Source organism: Rhinoderma darwinii, assembly GCF_050947455.1.
Source record: "Rhinoderma darwinii isolate aRhiDar2 chromosome 5 unlocalized genomic scaffold, aRhiDar2.hap1 SUPER_5_unloc_37, whole genome shotgun sequence".
Classification (NCBI taxonomy): domain Eukaryota; kingdom Metazoa; phylum Chordata; class Amphibia; order Anura; family Rhinodermatidae; genus Rhinoderma; species Rhinoderma darwinii.
Genome location: NW_027461795.1, coordinates 349,551 through 363,910, shown reverse-complemented (window position 1 = coordinate 363,910; position 14,360 = coordinate 349,551). Strand labels below are relative to the sequence as shown.

Sequence of the window (14,360 nt, the reverse complement as noted above, 5' to 3'; positions counted from 1 at the left end):
GAGATCCCTTCAGAAAGACAGAAACAATAGCAAAGACAAAAAACACTTTTGGAATCTGCTTTTAGTCAACACATAAGGAAAGGGTGCACCGGTCCTGGAAATACTGCAATACCAGGTCAATGCGTGGAGTGGACAGAGCAAGCTCTATTTCCATCTCCCTGTTCTAAAAATCCATTTAATATATGGTCCCCAGATAGGGGACGTATCAGATATTAAACTGATAAGAACAGATACTACACTTGATCTTAGCCAAAAGGCCGAGAAGCGATAACCCGAACGGGCCGCGCGTTGCCCGAGCCTGCCCGATACTGCTGTTCAGCCCTTGCAGCGATTCAGCCTACTTCTAGGCAATTCCATGGGGCCCTGCAGGCTCACACACTCACAGCTACACGGGAGGTGAATAAAGGCCGGAGAGGAAGCCAGACAGGATTTGCTTCTTTTGCTTGCACCACAATGCAGTGCTGAAAGAGGAGGAATCTACATAAAAACGCCTTCCTGGCAACGCCCAAATGCCCTGCTGCCATGCAGATAAACACTGGCAGCGGCAGCAAGTGCATGCCCACAGCCACCCCTTGTTCCTTCACACCTTGTATCAGCTGTAATCCAGTCCAGTCCAGTGCTGCCTGCTGAGCAGCACTGACCAACACTGCCTGGGCCCAGGCTTTTATCTCTGAGGCCCCATTATGATGTCAGAAAGCTGGCTCTGGAATCCTGAGGGCTCCACTATGACACGTGCAAAGTTCCGTCTGAACTTTATATAAGACGGTGAGGCTCAGTCAGTCACTCAGTGTTGCCTGAGAGGGCAACACTGCAACAGCCGGCCGCCAGGCTGTCTTTTTTTTGCACAGCTAGTTGCCTCCAGGAGGCCACAAGAGGGAGACAAGGGACTGCAAAATGGAAAATAGGCATCCACCAACTTTACAGACAACTTCTCCTTGCTCCTACAACCTCCATCCTTGCACAGTTTGTTATTCTTCTAGGTAACATAGTAACAAATCCAAATTGCTGCTCTCTTTGTAGGCAAGCAAGGCTTTGTTGCAACTGCAATTCTTACTTCTTCTTGAAATGTAGGGACGACAGTACATTCCATCACATCCATCTAGTGTACACAGGTAGGTCCATTGTGGCGGGCAGGCGAGCGGGCGGGCTGCTTTATTGGCTGTTTGCTGTTCCCCTACTCCACTCCACTATTTGACTGTTGTGCTGCATCAATCAATCAATCAATCAATCAATCAATCAATCAATCAATCAATCAATCAATCAATCAGTGGCTGGCTCAGGTGCAGCTCTTTAACTTACCTAAAAGGGAGGGCGGAGAGAAGACAAGGAAGGTGAATGAGGTGTTCCAATGTGAAATGCCGGAAACACAGAAACACAGACGACACACAACAAGAGGTGGCAATCTATTCATTAATTGCATTTAATCAATGAGCTCATTATCACTCATGCATTGTCCAACAGGTGTTGAAATAATGGGATTAAAAGGGGAGATCCCTTCAGAAAGACAGAAACAATAGCAAAGACAAAAAACACTTTTGGAATCTGCTTTTAGTCAACACATAAGGAAAGGGTGCACCGGTCCTGGAAATACTGCAATACCAGGTCAATGCGTGGAGTGGACAGAGCAAGCTCTATTTCCATCTCCCTGTTCTAAAAATCCATTTAATATATGGTCCCCAGATAGGGGACGTATCAGATATTAAACTGATAAGAACAGATACTACACTTGATCTTAGCCAAAAGGCCGAGAAGCGATAACCCGAACGGGCCGCGCGTTGCCCGAGCCTGCCCGATACTGCTGTTCAGCCCTTGCAGCGATTCAGCCTACTTCTAGGCAATTCCATGGGGCCCTGCAGGCTCACACACTCACAGCTACACGGGAGGTGAATAAAGGCCGGAGAGGAAGCCAGACAGGATTTGCTTCTTTTGCTTGCACCACAATGCAGTGCTGAAAGAGGAGGAATCTACATAAAAATGCCTTCCTGGCAACGCCCAAATGCCCTGCTGCCATGCAGATAAACACTGGCAGCGGCAGCAAGTGCATGCCCACAGCCACCCCTTGTTCCTTCACACCTTGTATCAGCTGTAATCCAGTCCAGTCCAGTGCTGCCTGCTGAGCAGCACTGACCAACACTGCCTGGGCCCAGGCTTTTATCTCTGAGGCCCCATTATGATGTCAGAAAGCTGGCTCTGGAATCCTGAGGGCTCCACTATGACACGTGCAAAGTTCCGTCTGAACTTTATATAAGACGGTGAGGCTCAGTCAGTCACTCAGTGTTGCCTGAGAGGGCAACACTGCAACAGCCGGCCGCCAGGCTGTCTTTTTTTTGCACAGCTAGTTGCCTCCAGGAGGCCACAAGAGGGAGACAAGGGACTGCAAAATGGAAAATAGGCATCCACCAACTTTACAGACAACTTCTCCTTGCTCCTACAACCTCCATCCTTGCACAGTTTGTTATTCTTCTAGGTAACATAGTAACAAATCCAAATTGCTGCTCTCTTTGTAGGCAAGCAAGGCTTTGTTGCAACTGCAATTCTTACTTCTTCTTGAAATGTAGGGACGACAGTACATTCCATCACATCCATCTAGTGTACACAGGTAGGTCCATTGTGGCGGGCAGGCGAGCGGGCGGGCTGCTTTATTGGCTGTTTGCTGTTCCCCTACTCCACTCCACTATTTGACTGTTGTGCTGCATCAATCAATCAATCAATCAATCAATCAATCAATCAATCAATCAATCAATCAATCAGTGGCTGGCTCAGGTGCAGCTCTTTAACTTACCTAAAAGGGAGGGCGGAGAGAAGACAAGGAAGGTGAATGAGGTGTTCCAATGTGAAATGCCGGAAACACAGAAACACAGACGACACACAACAAGAGGTGGCAATCTATTCATTAATTGCATTTAATCAATGAGCTCATTATCACTCATGCATTGTCCAACAGGTGTTGAAATAATGGGATTAAAAGGGGAGATCCCTTCAGAAAGACAGAAACAATAGCAAAGACAAAAAACACTTTTGGAATCTGCTTTTAGTCAACACATAAGGAAAGGGTGCACCGGTCCTGGAAATACTGCAATACCAGGTCAATGCGTGGAGTGGACAGAGCAAGCTCTATTTCCATCTCCCTGTTCTAAAAATCCATTTAATATATGGTCCCCAGATAGGGGACGTATCAGATATTAAACTGATAAGAACAGATACTACACTTGATCTTAGCCAAAAGGCCGAGAAGCGATAACCCGAACGGGCCGCGCGTTGCCCGAGCCTGCCCGATACTGCTGTTCAGCCCTTGCAGCGATTCAGCCTACTTCTAGGCAATTCCATGGGGCCCTGCAGGCTCACACACTCACAGCTACACGGGAGGTGAATAAAGGCCGGAGAGGAAGCCAGACAGGATTTGCTTCTTTTGCTTGCACCACAATGCAGTGCTGAAAGAGGAGGAATCTACATAAAAACGCCTTCCTGGCAACGCCCAAATGCCCTGCTGCCATGCAGATAAACACTGGCAGCGGCAGCAAGTGCATGCCCACAGCCACCCCTTGTTCCTTCACACCTTGTATCAGCTGTAATCCAGTCCAGTCCAGTGCTGCCTGCTGAGCAGCACTGACCAACACTGCCTGGGCCCAGGCTTTTATCTCTGAGGCCCCATTATGATGTCAGAAAGCTGGCTCTGGAATCCTGAGGGCTCCACTATGACACGTGCAAAGTTCCGTCTGAACTTTATATAAGACGGTGAGGCTCAGTCAGTCACTCAGTGTTGCCTGAGAGGGCAACACTGCAACAGCCGGCCGCCAGGCTGTCTTTTTTTTGCACAGCTAGTTGCCTCCAGGAGGCCACAGGAGGGAGACAAGGGACTGCAAAATGGAAAATAGGCATCCACCAACTTTACAGACAACTTCTCCTTGCTCCTACAACCTCCATCCTTGCACAGTTTGTTATTCTTCTAGGTAACATAGTAACAAATCCAAATTGCTGCTCTCTTTGTAGGCAAGCAAGGCTTTGTTGCAACTGCAATTCTTACTTCTTCTTGAAATGTAGGGACGACAGTACATTCCATCACATCCATCTAGTGTACACAGGTAGGTCCATTGTGGCGGGCAGGCGAGCGGGCGGGCTGCTTTATTGGCTGTTTGCTGTTCCCCTACTCCACTCCACTATTTGACTGTTGTGCTGCATCAATCAATCAATCAATCAATCAATCAATCAATCAATCAATCAATCAGTGGCTGGCTCAGGTGCAGCTCTTTAACTTACCTAAAAGGGAGGGCGGAGAGAAGACAAGGAAGGTGAATGAGGTGTTCCAATGTGAAATGCCGGAAACACAGAAACACAGACGACACACAACAAGAGGTGGCAATCTATTCATTAATTGCATTTAATCAATGAGCTCATTATCACTCATGCATTGTCCAACAGGTGTTGAAATAATGGGATTAAAAGGGGAGATCCCTTCAGAAAGACAGAAACAATAGCAAAGACAAAAAACACTTTTGGAATCTGCTTTTAGTCAACACATAAGGAAAGGGTGCACCGGTCCTGGAAATACTGCAATACCAGGTCAATGCGTGGAGTGGACAGAGCAAGCTCTATTTCCATCTCCCTGTTCTAAAAATCCATTTAATATATGGTCCCCAGATAGGGGACGTATCAGATATTAAACTGATAAGAACAGATACTACACTTGATCTTAGCCAAAAGGCCGAGAAGCGATAACCCGAACGGGCCGCGCGTTGCCCGAGCCTGCCCGATACTGCTGTTCAGCCCTTGCAGCGATTCAGCCTACTTCTAGGCAATTCCATGGGGCCCTGCAGGCTCACACACTCACAGCTACACGGGAGGTGAATAAAGGCCGGAGAGGAAGCCAGACAGGATTTGCTTCTTTTGCTTGCACCACAATGCAGTGCTGAAAGAGGAGGAATCTACATAAAAACGCCTTCCTGGCAACGCCCAAATGCCCTGCTGCCATGCAGATAAACACTGGCAGCGGCAGCAAGTGCATGCCCACAGCCACCCCTTGTTCCTTCACACCTTGTATCAGCTGTAATCCAGTCCAGTCCAGTGCTGCCTGCTGAGCAGCACTGACCAACACTGCCTGGGCCCAGGCTTTTATCTCTGAGGCCCCATTATGATGTCAGAAAGCTGGCTCTGGAATCCTGAGGGCTCCACTATGACACGTGCAAAGTTCCGTCTGAACTTTATATAAGACGGTGAGGCTCAGTCAGTCACTCAGTGTTGCCTGAGAGGGCAACACTGCAACAGCCGGCCGCCAGGCTGTCTTTTTTTTGCACAGCTAGTTGCCTCCAGGAGGCCACAGGAGGGAGACAAGGGACTGCAAAATGGAAAATAGGCATCCACCAACTTTACAGACAACTTCTCCTTGCTCCTACAACCTCCATCCTTGCACAGTTTGTTATTCTTCTAGGTAACATAGTAACAAATCCAAATTGCTGCTCTCTTTGTAGGCAAGCAAGGCTTTGTTGCAACTGCAATTCTTACTTCTTCTTGAAATGTAGGGACGACAGTACATTCCATCACATCCATCTAGTGTACACAGGTAGGTCCATTGTGGCGGGCAGGCGAGCGGGCGGGCTGCTTTATTGGCTGTTTGCTGTTCCCCTACTCCACTCCACTATTTGACTGTTGTGCTGCATCAATCAATCAATCAATCAATCAATCAATCAATCAATCAATCAATCAATCAATCAGTGGCTGGCTCAGGTGCAGCTCTTTAACTTACCTAAAAGGGAGGGCGGAGAGAAGACAAGGAAGGTGAATGAGGTGTTCCAATGTGAAATGCCGGAAACACAGAAACACAGACGACACACAACAAGAGGTGGCAATCTATTCATTAATTGCATTTAATCAATGAGCTCATTATCACTCATGCATTGTCCAACAGGTGTTGAAATAATGGGATTAAAAGGGGAGATCCCTTCAGAAAGACAGAAACAATAGCAAAGACAAAAAACACTTTTGGAATCTGCTTTTAGTCAACACATAAGGAAAGGGTGCACCGGTCCTGGAAATACTGCAATACCAGGTCAATGCGTGGAGTGGACAGAGCAAGCTCTATTTCCATCTCCCTGTTCTAAAAATCCATTTAATATATGGTCCCCAGATAGGGGACGTATCAGATATTAAACTGATAAGAACAGATACTACACTTGATCTTAGCCAAAAGGCCGAGAAGCGATAACCCGAACGGGCCGCGCGTTGCCCGAGCCTGCCCGATACTGCTGTTCAGCCCTTGCAGCGATTCAGCCTACTTCTAGGCAATTCCATGGGGCCCTGCAGGCTCACACACTCACAGCTACACGGGAGGTGAATAAAGGCCGGAGAGGAAGCCAGACAGGATTTGCTTCTTTTGCTTGCACCACAATGCAGTGCTGAAAGAGGAGGAATCTACATAAAAACGCCTTCCTGGCAACGCCCAAATGCCCTGCTGCCATGCAGATAAACACTGGCAGCGGCAGCAAGTGCATGCCCACAGCCACCCCTTGTTCCTTCACACCTTGTATCAGCTGTAATCCAGTCCAGTCCAGTGCTGCCTGCTGAGCAGCACTGACCAACACTGCCTGGGCCCAGGCTTTTATCTCTGAGGCCCCATTATGATGTCAGAAAGCTGGCTCTGGAATCCTGAGGGCTCCACTATGACACGTGCAAAGTTCCGTCTGAACTTTATATAAGACGGTGAGGCTCAGTCAGTCACTCAGTGTTGCCTGAGAGGGCAACACTGCAACAGCCGGCCGCCAGGCTGTCTTTTTTTTGCACAGCTAGTTGCCTCCAGGAGGCCACAAGAGGGAGACAAGGGACTGCAAAATGGAAAATAGGCATCCACCAACTTTACAGACAACTTCTCCTTGCTCCTACAACCTCCATCCTTGCACAGTTTGTTATTCTTCTAGGTAACATAGTAACAAATCCAAATTGCTGCTCTCTTTGTAGGCAAGCAAGGCTTTGTTGCAACTGCAATTCTTACTTCTTCTTGAAATGTAGGGACGACAGTACATTCCATCACATCCATCTAGTGTACACAGGTAGGTCCATTGTGGCGGGCAGGCGAGCGGGCGGGCTGCTTTATTGGCTGTTTGCTGTTCCCCTACTCCACTCCACTATTTGACTGTTGTGCTGCATCAATCAATCAATCAATCAATCAATCAATCAATCAATCAATCAGTGGCTGGCTCAGGTGCAGCTCTTTAACTTACCTAAAAGGGAGGGCGGAGAGAAGACAAGGAAGGTGAATGAGGTGTTCCAATGTGAAATGCCGGAAACACAGAAACACAGACGACACACAACAAGAGGTGGCAATCTATTCATTAATTGCATTTAATCAATGAGCTCATTATCACTCATGCATTGTCCAACAGGTGTTGAAATAATGGGATTAAAAGGGGAGATCCCGTCAGAAAGACAGAAACAATAGCAAAGACAAAAAACACTTTTGGAATCTGCTTTTAGTCAACACATAAGGAAAGGGTGCACCGGTCCTGGAAATACTGCAATACCAGGTCAATGCGTGGAGTGGACAGAGCAAGCTCTATTTCCATCTCCCTGTTCTAAAAATCCATTTAATATATGGTCCCCAGATAGGGGACGTATCAGATATTAAACTGATAAGAACAGATACTACACTTGATCTTAGCCAAAAGGCCGAGAAGCGATAACCCGAACGGGCCGCGCGTTGCCCGAGCCTGCCCGATACTGCTGTTCAGCCCTTGCAGCGATTCAGCCTACTTCTAGGCAATTCCATGGGGCCCTGCAGGCTCACACACTCACAGCTACACGGGAGGTGAATAAAGGCCGGAGAGGAAGCCAGACAGGATTTGCTTCTTTTGCTTGCACCACAATGCAGTGCTGAAAGAGGAGGAATCTACATAAAAACGCCTTCCTGGCAACGCCCAAATGCCCTGCTGCCATGCAGATAAACACTGGCAGCGGCAGCAAGTGCATGCCCACAGCCACCCCTTGTTCCTTCACACCTTGTATCAGCTGTAATCCAGTCCAGTCCAGTGCTGCCTGCTGAGCAGCACTGACCAACACTGCCTGGGCCCAGGCTTTTATCTCTGAGGCCCCATTATGATGTCAGAAAGCTGGCTCTGGAATCCTGAGGGCTCCACTATGACACGTGCAAAGTTCCGTCTGAACTTTATATAAGACGGTGAGGCTCAGTCAGTCACTCAGTGTTGCCTGAGAGGGCAACACTGCAACAGCCGGCCGCCAGGCTGTCTTTTTTTTGCACAGCTAGTTGCCTCCAGGAGGCCACAAGAGGGAGACAAGGGACTGCAAAATGGAAAATAGGCATCCACCAACTTTACAGACAACTTCTCCTTGCTCCTACAACCTCCATCCTTGCACAGTTTGTTATTCTTCTAGGTAACATAGTAACAAATCCAAATTGCTGCTCTCTTTGTAGGCAAGCAAGGCTTTGTTGCAACTGCAATTCTTACTTCTTCTTGAAATGTAGGGACGACAGTACATTCCATCACATCCATCTAGTGTACACAGGTAGGTCCATTGTGGCGGGCAGGCGAGCGGGCGGGCTGCTTTATTGGCTGTTTGCTGTTCCCCTACTCCACTCCACTATTTGACTGTTGTGCTGCATCAATCAATCAATCAATCAATCAAGCAATCAATCAGTGGCTGGCTCAGGTGCAGCTCTTTAACTTACCTAAAAGGGAGGGCGGAGAGAAGACAAGGAAGGTGAATGAGGTGTTCCAATGTGAAATGCCGGAAACACAGAAACACAGACGACACACAACAAGAGGTGGCAATCTATTCATTAATTGCATTTAATCAATGAGCTCATTATCACTCATGCATTGTCCAACAGGTGTTGAAATAATGGGATTAAAAGGGGAGATCCCTTCAGAAAGACAGAAACAATAGCAAAGACAAAAAACACTTTTGGAATCTGCTTTTAGTCAACACATAAGGAAAGGGTGCACCGGTCCTGGAAATACTGCAATACCAGGTCAATGCGTGGAGTGGACAGAGCAAGCTCTATTTCCATCTCCCTGTTCTAAAAATCCATTTAATATATGGTCCCCAGATAGGGGACGTATCAGATATTAAACTGATAAGAACAGATACTACACTTGATCTTAGCCAAAAGGCCGAGAAGCGATAACCCGAACGGGCCGCGCGTTGCCCGAGCCTGCCCGATACTGCTGTTCAGCCCTTGCAGCGATTCAGCCTACTTCTAGGCAATTCCATGGGGCCCTGCAGGCTCACACACTCACAGCTACACGGGAGGTGAATAAAGGCCGGAGAGGAAGCCAGACAGGATTTGCTTCTTTTGCTTGCACCACAATGCAGTGCTGAAAGAGGAGGAATCTACATAAAAACGCCTTCCTGGCAACGCCCAAATGCCCTGCTGCCATGCAGATAAACACTGGCAGCGGCAGCAAGTGCATGCCCACAGCCACCCCTTGTTCCTTCACACCTTGTATCAGCTGTAATCCAGTCCAGTCCAGTGCTGCCTGCTGAGCAGCACTGACCAACACTGCCTGGGCCCAGGCTTTTATCTCTGAGGCCCCATTATGATGTCAGAAAGCTGGCTCTGGAATCCTGAGGGCTCCACTATGACACGTGCAAAGTTCCGTCTGAACTTTATATAAGACGGTGAGGCTCAGTCAGTCACTCAGTGTTGCCTGAGAGGGCAACACTGCAACAGCCGGCCGCCAGGCTGTCTTTTTTTTGCACAGCTAGTTGCCTCCAGGAGGCCACAAGAGGGAGACAAGGGACTGCAAAATGGAAAATAGGCATCCACCAACTTTACAGACAACTTCTCCTTGCTCCTACAACCTCCATCCTTGCACAGTTTGTTATTCTTCTAGGTAACATAGTAACAAATCCAAATTGCTGCTCTCTTTGTAGGCAAGCAAGGCTTTGTTGCAACTGCAATTCTTACTTCTTCTTGAAATGTAGGGACGACAGTACATTCCATCACATCCATCTAGTGTACACAGGTAGGTCCATTGTGGCGGGCAGGCGAGCGGGCGGGCTGCTTTATTGGCTGTTTGCTGTTCCCCTACTCCACTCCACTATTTGACTGTTGTGCTGCATCAATCAATCAATCAATCAATCAATCAATCAATCAATCAATCAATCAATCAATCAATCAATCAGTGGCTGGCTCAGGTGCAGCTCTTTAACTTACCTAAAAGGGAGGGCGGAGAGAAGACAAGGAAGGTGAATGAGGTGTTCCAATGTGAAATGCCGGAAACACAGAAACACAGACGACACACAACAAGAGGTGGCAATCTATTCATTAATTGCATTTAATCAATGAGCTCATTATCACTCATGCATTGTCCAACAGGTGTTGAAATAATGGGATTAAAAGGGGAGATCCCTTCAGAAAGACAGAAACAATAGCAAAGACAAAAAACACTTTTGGAATCTGCTTTTAGTCAACACATAAGGAAAGGGTGCACCGGTCCTGGAAATACTGCAATACCAGGTCAATGCGTGGAGTGGACAGAGCAAGCTCTATTTCCATCTCCCTGTTCTAAAAATCCATTTAATATATGGTCCCCAGATAGGGGACGTATCAGATATTAAACTGATAAGAACAGATACTACACTTGATCTTAGCCAAAAGGCCGAGAAGCGATAACCCGAACGGGCCGCGCGTTGCCCGAGCCTGCCCGATACTGCTGTTCAGCCCTTGCAGCGATTCAGCCTACTTCTAGGCAATTCCATGGGGCCCTGCAGGCTCACACACTCACAGCTACACGGGAGGTGAATAAAGGCCGGAGAGGAAGCCAGACAGGATTTGCTTCTTTTGCTTGCACCACAATGCAGTGCTGAAAGAGGAGGAATCTACATAAAAACGCCTTCCTGGCAACGCCCAAATGCCCTGCTGCCATGCAGATAAACACTGGCAGCGGCAGCAAGTGCATGCCCACAGCCACCCCTTGTTCCTTCACACCTTGTATCAGCTGTAATCCAGTCCAGTCCAGTGCTGCCTGCTGAGCAGCACTGACCAACACTGCCTGGGCCCAGGCTTTTATCTCTGAGGCCCCATTATGATGTCAGAAAGCTGGCTCTGGAATCCTGAGGGCTCCACTATGACACGTGCAAAGTTCCGTCTGAACTTTATATAAGACGGTGAGGCTCAGCCAGTCACTCAGTGTTGCCTGAGAGGGCAACACTGCAACAGCCGGCCGCCAGGCTGTCTTTTTTTTGCACAGCTAGTTGCCTCCAGGAGGCCACAAGAGGGAGACAAGGGACTGCAAAATGGAAAATAGGCATCCACCAACTTTACAGACAACTTCTCCTTGCTCCTACAACCTCCATCCTTGCACAGTTTGTTATTCTTCTAGGTAACATAGTAACAAATCCAAATTGCTGCTCTCTTTGTAGGCAAGCAAGGCTTTGTTGCAACTGCAATTCTTACTTCTTCTTGAAATGTAGGGACGACAGTACATTCCATCACATCCATCTATTGTACACAGGTAGGTCCATTGTGGCGGGCAGGCGAGCGGGCGGGCTGCTTTATTGGCTGTTTGCTGTTCCCCTACTCCACTCCACTATTTGACTGTTGTGCTGCATCAATCAATCAATCAATCAATCAATCAATCAATCAATCAATCAGTGGCTGGCTCAGGTGCAGCTCTTTAACTTACCTAAAAGGGAGGGCGGAGAGAAGACAAGGAAGGTGAATGAGGTGTTCCAATGTGAAATGCCGGAAACACAGAAACACAGACGACACACAACAAGAGGTGGCAATCTATTCATTAATTGCATTTAATCAATGAGCTCATTATCACTCATGCATTGTCCAACAGGTGTTGAAATAATGGGATTAAAAGGGGAGATCCCTTCAGAAAGACAGAAACAATAGCAAAGACAAAAAACACTTTTGGAATCTGCTTTTAGTCAACACATAAGGAAAGGGTGCACCGGTCCTGGAAATACTGCAATACCAGGTCAATGCGTGGAGTGGACAGAGCAAGCTCTATTTCCATCTCCCTGTTCTAAAAATCCATTTAATATATGGTCCCCAGATAGGGGACGTATCAGATATTAAACTGATAAGAACAGATACTACACTTGATCTTAGCCAAAAGGCCGAGAAGCGATAACCCGAACGGGCCGCGCGTTGCCCGAGCCTGCCCGATACTGCTGTTCAGCCCTTGCAGCGATTCAGCCTACTTCTAGGCAATTCCATGGGGCCCTGCAGGCTCACACACTCACAGCTACACGGGAGGTGAATAAAGGCCGGAGAGGAAGCCAGACAGGATTTGCTTCTTTTGCTTGCACCACAATGCAGTGCTGAAAGAGGAGGAATCTACATAAAAACGCCTTCCTGGCAACGCCCAAATGCCCTGCTGCCATGCAGATAAACACTGGCAGCGGCAGCAAGTGCATGCCCACAGCCACCCCTTGTTCCTTCACACCTTGTATCAGCTGTAATCCAGTCCAGTCCAGTGCTGCCTGCTGAGCAGCACTGACCAACACTGCCTGGGCCCAGGCTTTTATCTCTGAGGCCCCATTATGATGTCAGAAAGCTGGCTCTGGAATCCTGAGGGCTCCACTATGACACGTGCAAAGTTCCGTCTGAACTTTATATAAGACGGTGAGGCTCAGTCAGTCACTCAGTGTTGCCTGAGAGGGCAACACTGCAACAGCCGGCCGCCAGGCTGTCTTTTTTTGCACAGCTAGTTGCCTCCAGGAGGCCACAAGAGGGAGACAAGGGACTGCAAAATGGAAAATAGGCATCCACCAACTTTACAGACAACTTCTCCTTGCTCCTACAACCTCCATCCTTGCACAGTTTGTTATTCTTCTAGGTAACATAGTAACAAATCCAAATTGCTGCTCTCTTTGTAGGCAAGCAAGGCTTTGTTGCAACTGCAATTCTTACTTCTTCTTGAAATGTAGGGACGACAGTACATTCCATCACATCCATCTAGTGTACACAGGTAGGTCCATTGTGGCGGGCAGGCGAGTGGGCGGGCTGCTTTATTGGCTGTTTGCTGTTCCCCTACTCCACTCCACTATTTGACTGTTGTGCTGCATCAATCAATCAATCAATCAATCAATCAATCAATCAATCAATCAATCAATCAATCAATCAAGCAATCAATCAGTGGCTGGCTCAGGTGCAGCTCTTTAACTTACCTAAAAGGGAGGGCGGAGAGAAGACAAGGAAGGTGAATGAGGTGTTCCAATGTGAAATGCCGGAAACACAGAAACACAGACGACACACAACAAGAGGTGGCAATCTATTCATTAATTGCATTTAATCAATGAGCTCATTATCACTCATGCATTGTCCAACAGGTGTTGAAATAATGGGATTAAAAGGGGAGATCCCTTCAGAAAGACAGAAACAATAGCAAAGACAAAAAACACTTTTGGAATCTGCTTTTAGTCAACACATAAGGAAAGGGTGCACCGGTCCTGGAAATACTGCAATACCAGGTCAATGCGTGGAGTGGACAGAGCAAGCTCTATTTCCATCTCCCTGTTCTAAAAATCCATTTAATATATGGTCCCCAGATAGGGGACGTATCAGATATTAAACTGATAAGAACAGATACTACACTTGATCTTAGCCAAAAGGCCGAGAAGCGATAACCCGAACGGGCCGCGCGTTGCCCGAGCCTGCCCGATACTGCTGTTCAGCCCTTGCAGCGATTCAGCCTACTTCTAGGCAATTCCATGGGGCCCTGCAGGCTCACACACTCACAGCTACACGGGAGGTGAATAAAGGCCGGAGAGGAAGCCAGACAGGATTTGCTTCTTTTGCTTGCACCACAATGCAGTGCTGAAAGAGGAGGAATCTACATAAAAACGCCTTCCTGGCAACGCCCAAATGCCCTGCTGCCATGCAGATAAACACTGGCAGCGGCAGCAAGTGCATGCCCACAGCCACCCCTTGTTCCTTCACACCTTGTATCAGCTGTAATCCAGTCCAGTCCAGTGCTGCCTGCTGAGCAGCACTGACCAACACTGCCTGGGCCCAGGCTTTTATCTCTGAGGCCCCATTATGATGTCAGAAAGCTGGCTCTGGAATCCTGAGGGCTCCACTATGACACGTGCAAAGTTCCGTCTGAACTTTATATAAGACGGTGAGGCTCAGTCAGTCACTCAGTGTTGCCTGAGAGGGCAACACTGCAACAGCCGGCCGCCAGGCTGTCTTTTTTTTGCACAGCTAGTTGCCTCCAGGAGGCCACAAGAGGGAGACAAGGGACTGCAAAATGGAAAATAGGCATCCACCAACTTTACAGACAACTTCTCCTTGCTCCTACAACCTCCATCCTTGCACAGTTTGTTATTCTTCTAGGTAACATAGTAACAAATCCAAATTGCTGCTCTCTTTGTAGGCAAGCAAGGCTTTGTTG

General features: G+C 47.9%; 10 non-coding genes across 10 annotated transcripts; all 10 read right to left on the bottom strand.

Moving 5' to 3' along the window:
- Window positions 1-78: 78 nt before the first annotated feature.
- LOC142691546 (U2 spliceosomal RNA) lies at window positions 79-269 on the bottom strand. Its single transcript, XR_012860089.1, has one exon. It is a non-coding gene; the product is annotated as a U2 spliceosomal RNA (small nuclear RNA).
- Window positions 270-1,565: 1,296 nt separating this feature from the next.
- Window positions 1,566-1,756, bottom strand: LOC142691545 (U2 spliceosomal RNA). The gene has a single exon (XR_012860088.1). It is a non-coding gene; the product is annotated as a U2 spliceosomal RNA (small nuclear RNA).
- Window positions 1,757-3,048: 1,292 nt separating this feature from the next.
- On the bottom strand, window positions 3,049-3,239 carry LOC142691544 (U2 spliceosomal RNA). Its single transcript, XR_012860087.1, has one exon. It is a non-coding gene; the product is annotated as a U2 spliceosomal RNA (small nuclear RNA).
- A 1,284-nt stretch (window positions 3,240-4,523) lies between these two features.
- Window positions 4,524-4,714, bottom strand: LOC142691543 (U2 spliceosomal RNA). The gene has a single exon (XR_012860086.1). It is a non-coding gene; the product is annotated as a U2 spliceosomal RNA (small nuclear RNA).
- A 1,292-nt stretch (window positions 4,715-6,006) lies between these two features.
- LOC142691541 (U2 spliceosomal RNA) lies at window positions 6,007-6,197 on the bottom strand. Its single transcript, XR_012860084.1, has one exon. It is a non-coding gene; the product is annotated as a U2 spliceosomal RNA (small nuclear RNA).
- A 1,280-nt stretch (window positions 6,198-7,477) lies between these two features.
- On the bottom strand, window positions 7,478-7,668 carry LOC142691540 (U2 spliceosomal RNA). The gene has a single exon (XR_012860083.1). It is a non-coding gene; the product is annotated as a U2 spliceosomal RNA (small nuclear RNA).
- Window positions 7,669-8,940: 1,272 nt separating this feature from the next.
- Window positions 8,941-9,131, bottom strand: LOC142691539 (U2 spliceosomal RNA). The gene has a single exon (XR_012860082.1). It is a non-coding gene; the product is annotated as a U2 spliceosomal RNA (small nuclear RNA).
- Window positions 9,132-10,431: 1,300 nt separating this feature from the next.
- Window positions 10,432-10,622, bottom strand: LOC142691537 (U2 spliceosomal RNA). Its single transcript, XR_012860081.1, has one exon. It is a non-coding gene; the product is annotated as a U2 spliceosomal RNA (small nuclear RNA).
- Window positions 10,623-11,902: 1,280 nt separating this feature from the next.
- LOC142691536 (U2 spliceosomal RNA) lies at window positions 11,903-12,093 on the bottom strand. The gene has a single exon (XR_012860080.1). It is a non-coding gene; the product is annotated as a U2 spliceosomal RNA (small nuclear RNA).
- A 1,307-nt stretch (window positions 12,094-13,400) lies between these two features.
- Window positions 13,401-13,591, bottom strand: LOC142691535 (U2 spliceosomal RNA). Its single transcript, XR_012860079.1, has one exon. It is a non-coding gene; the product is annotated as a U2 spliceosomal RNA (small nuclear RNA).
- Window positions 13,592-14,360: the final 769 nt, after the last annotated feature.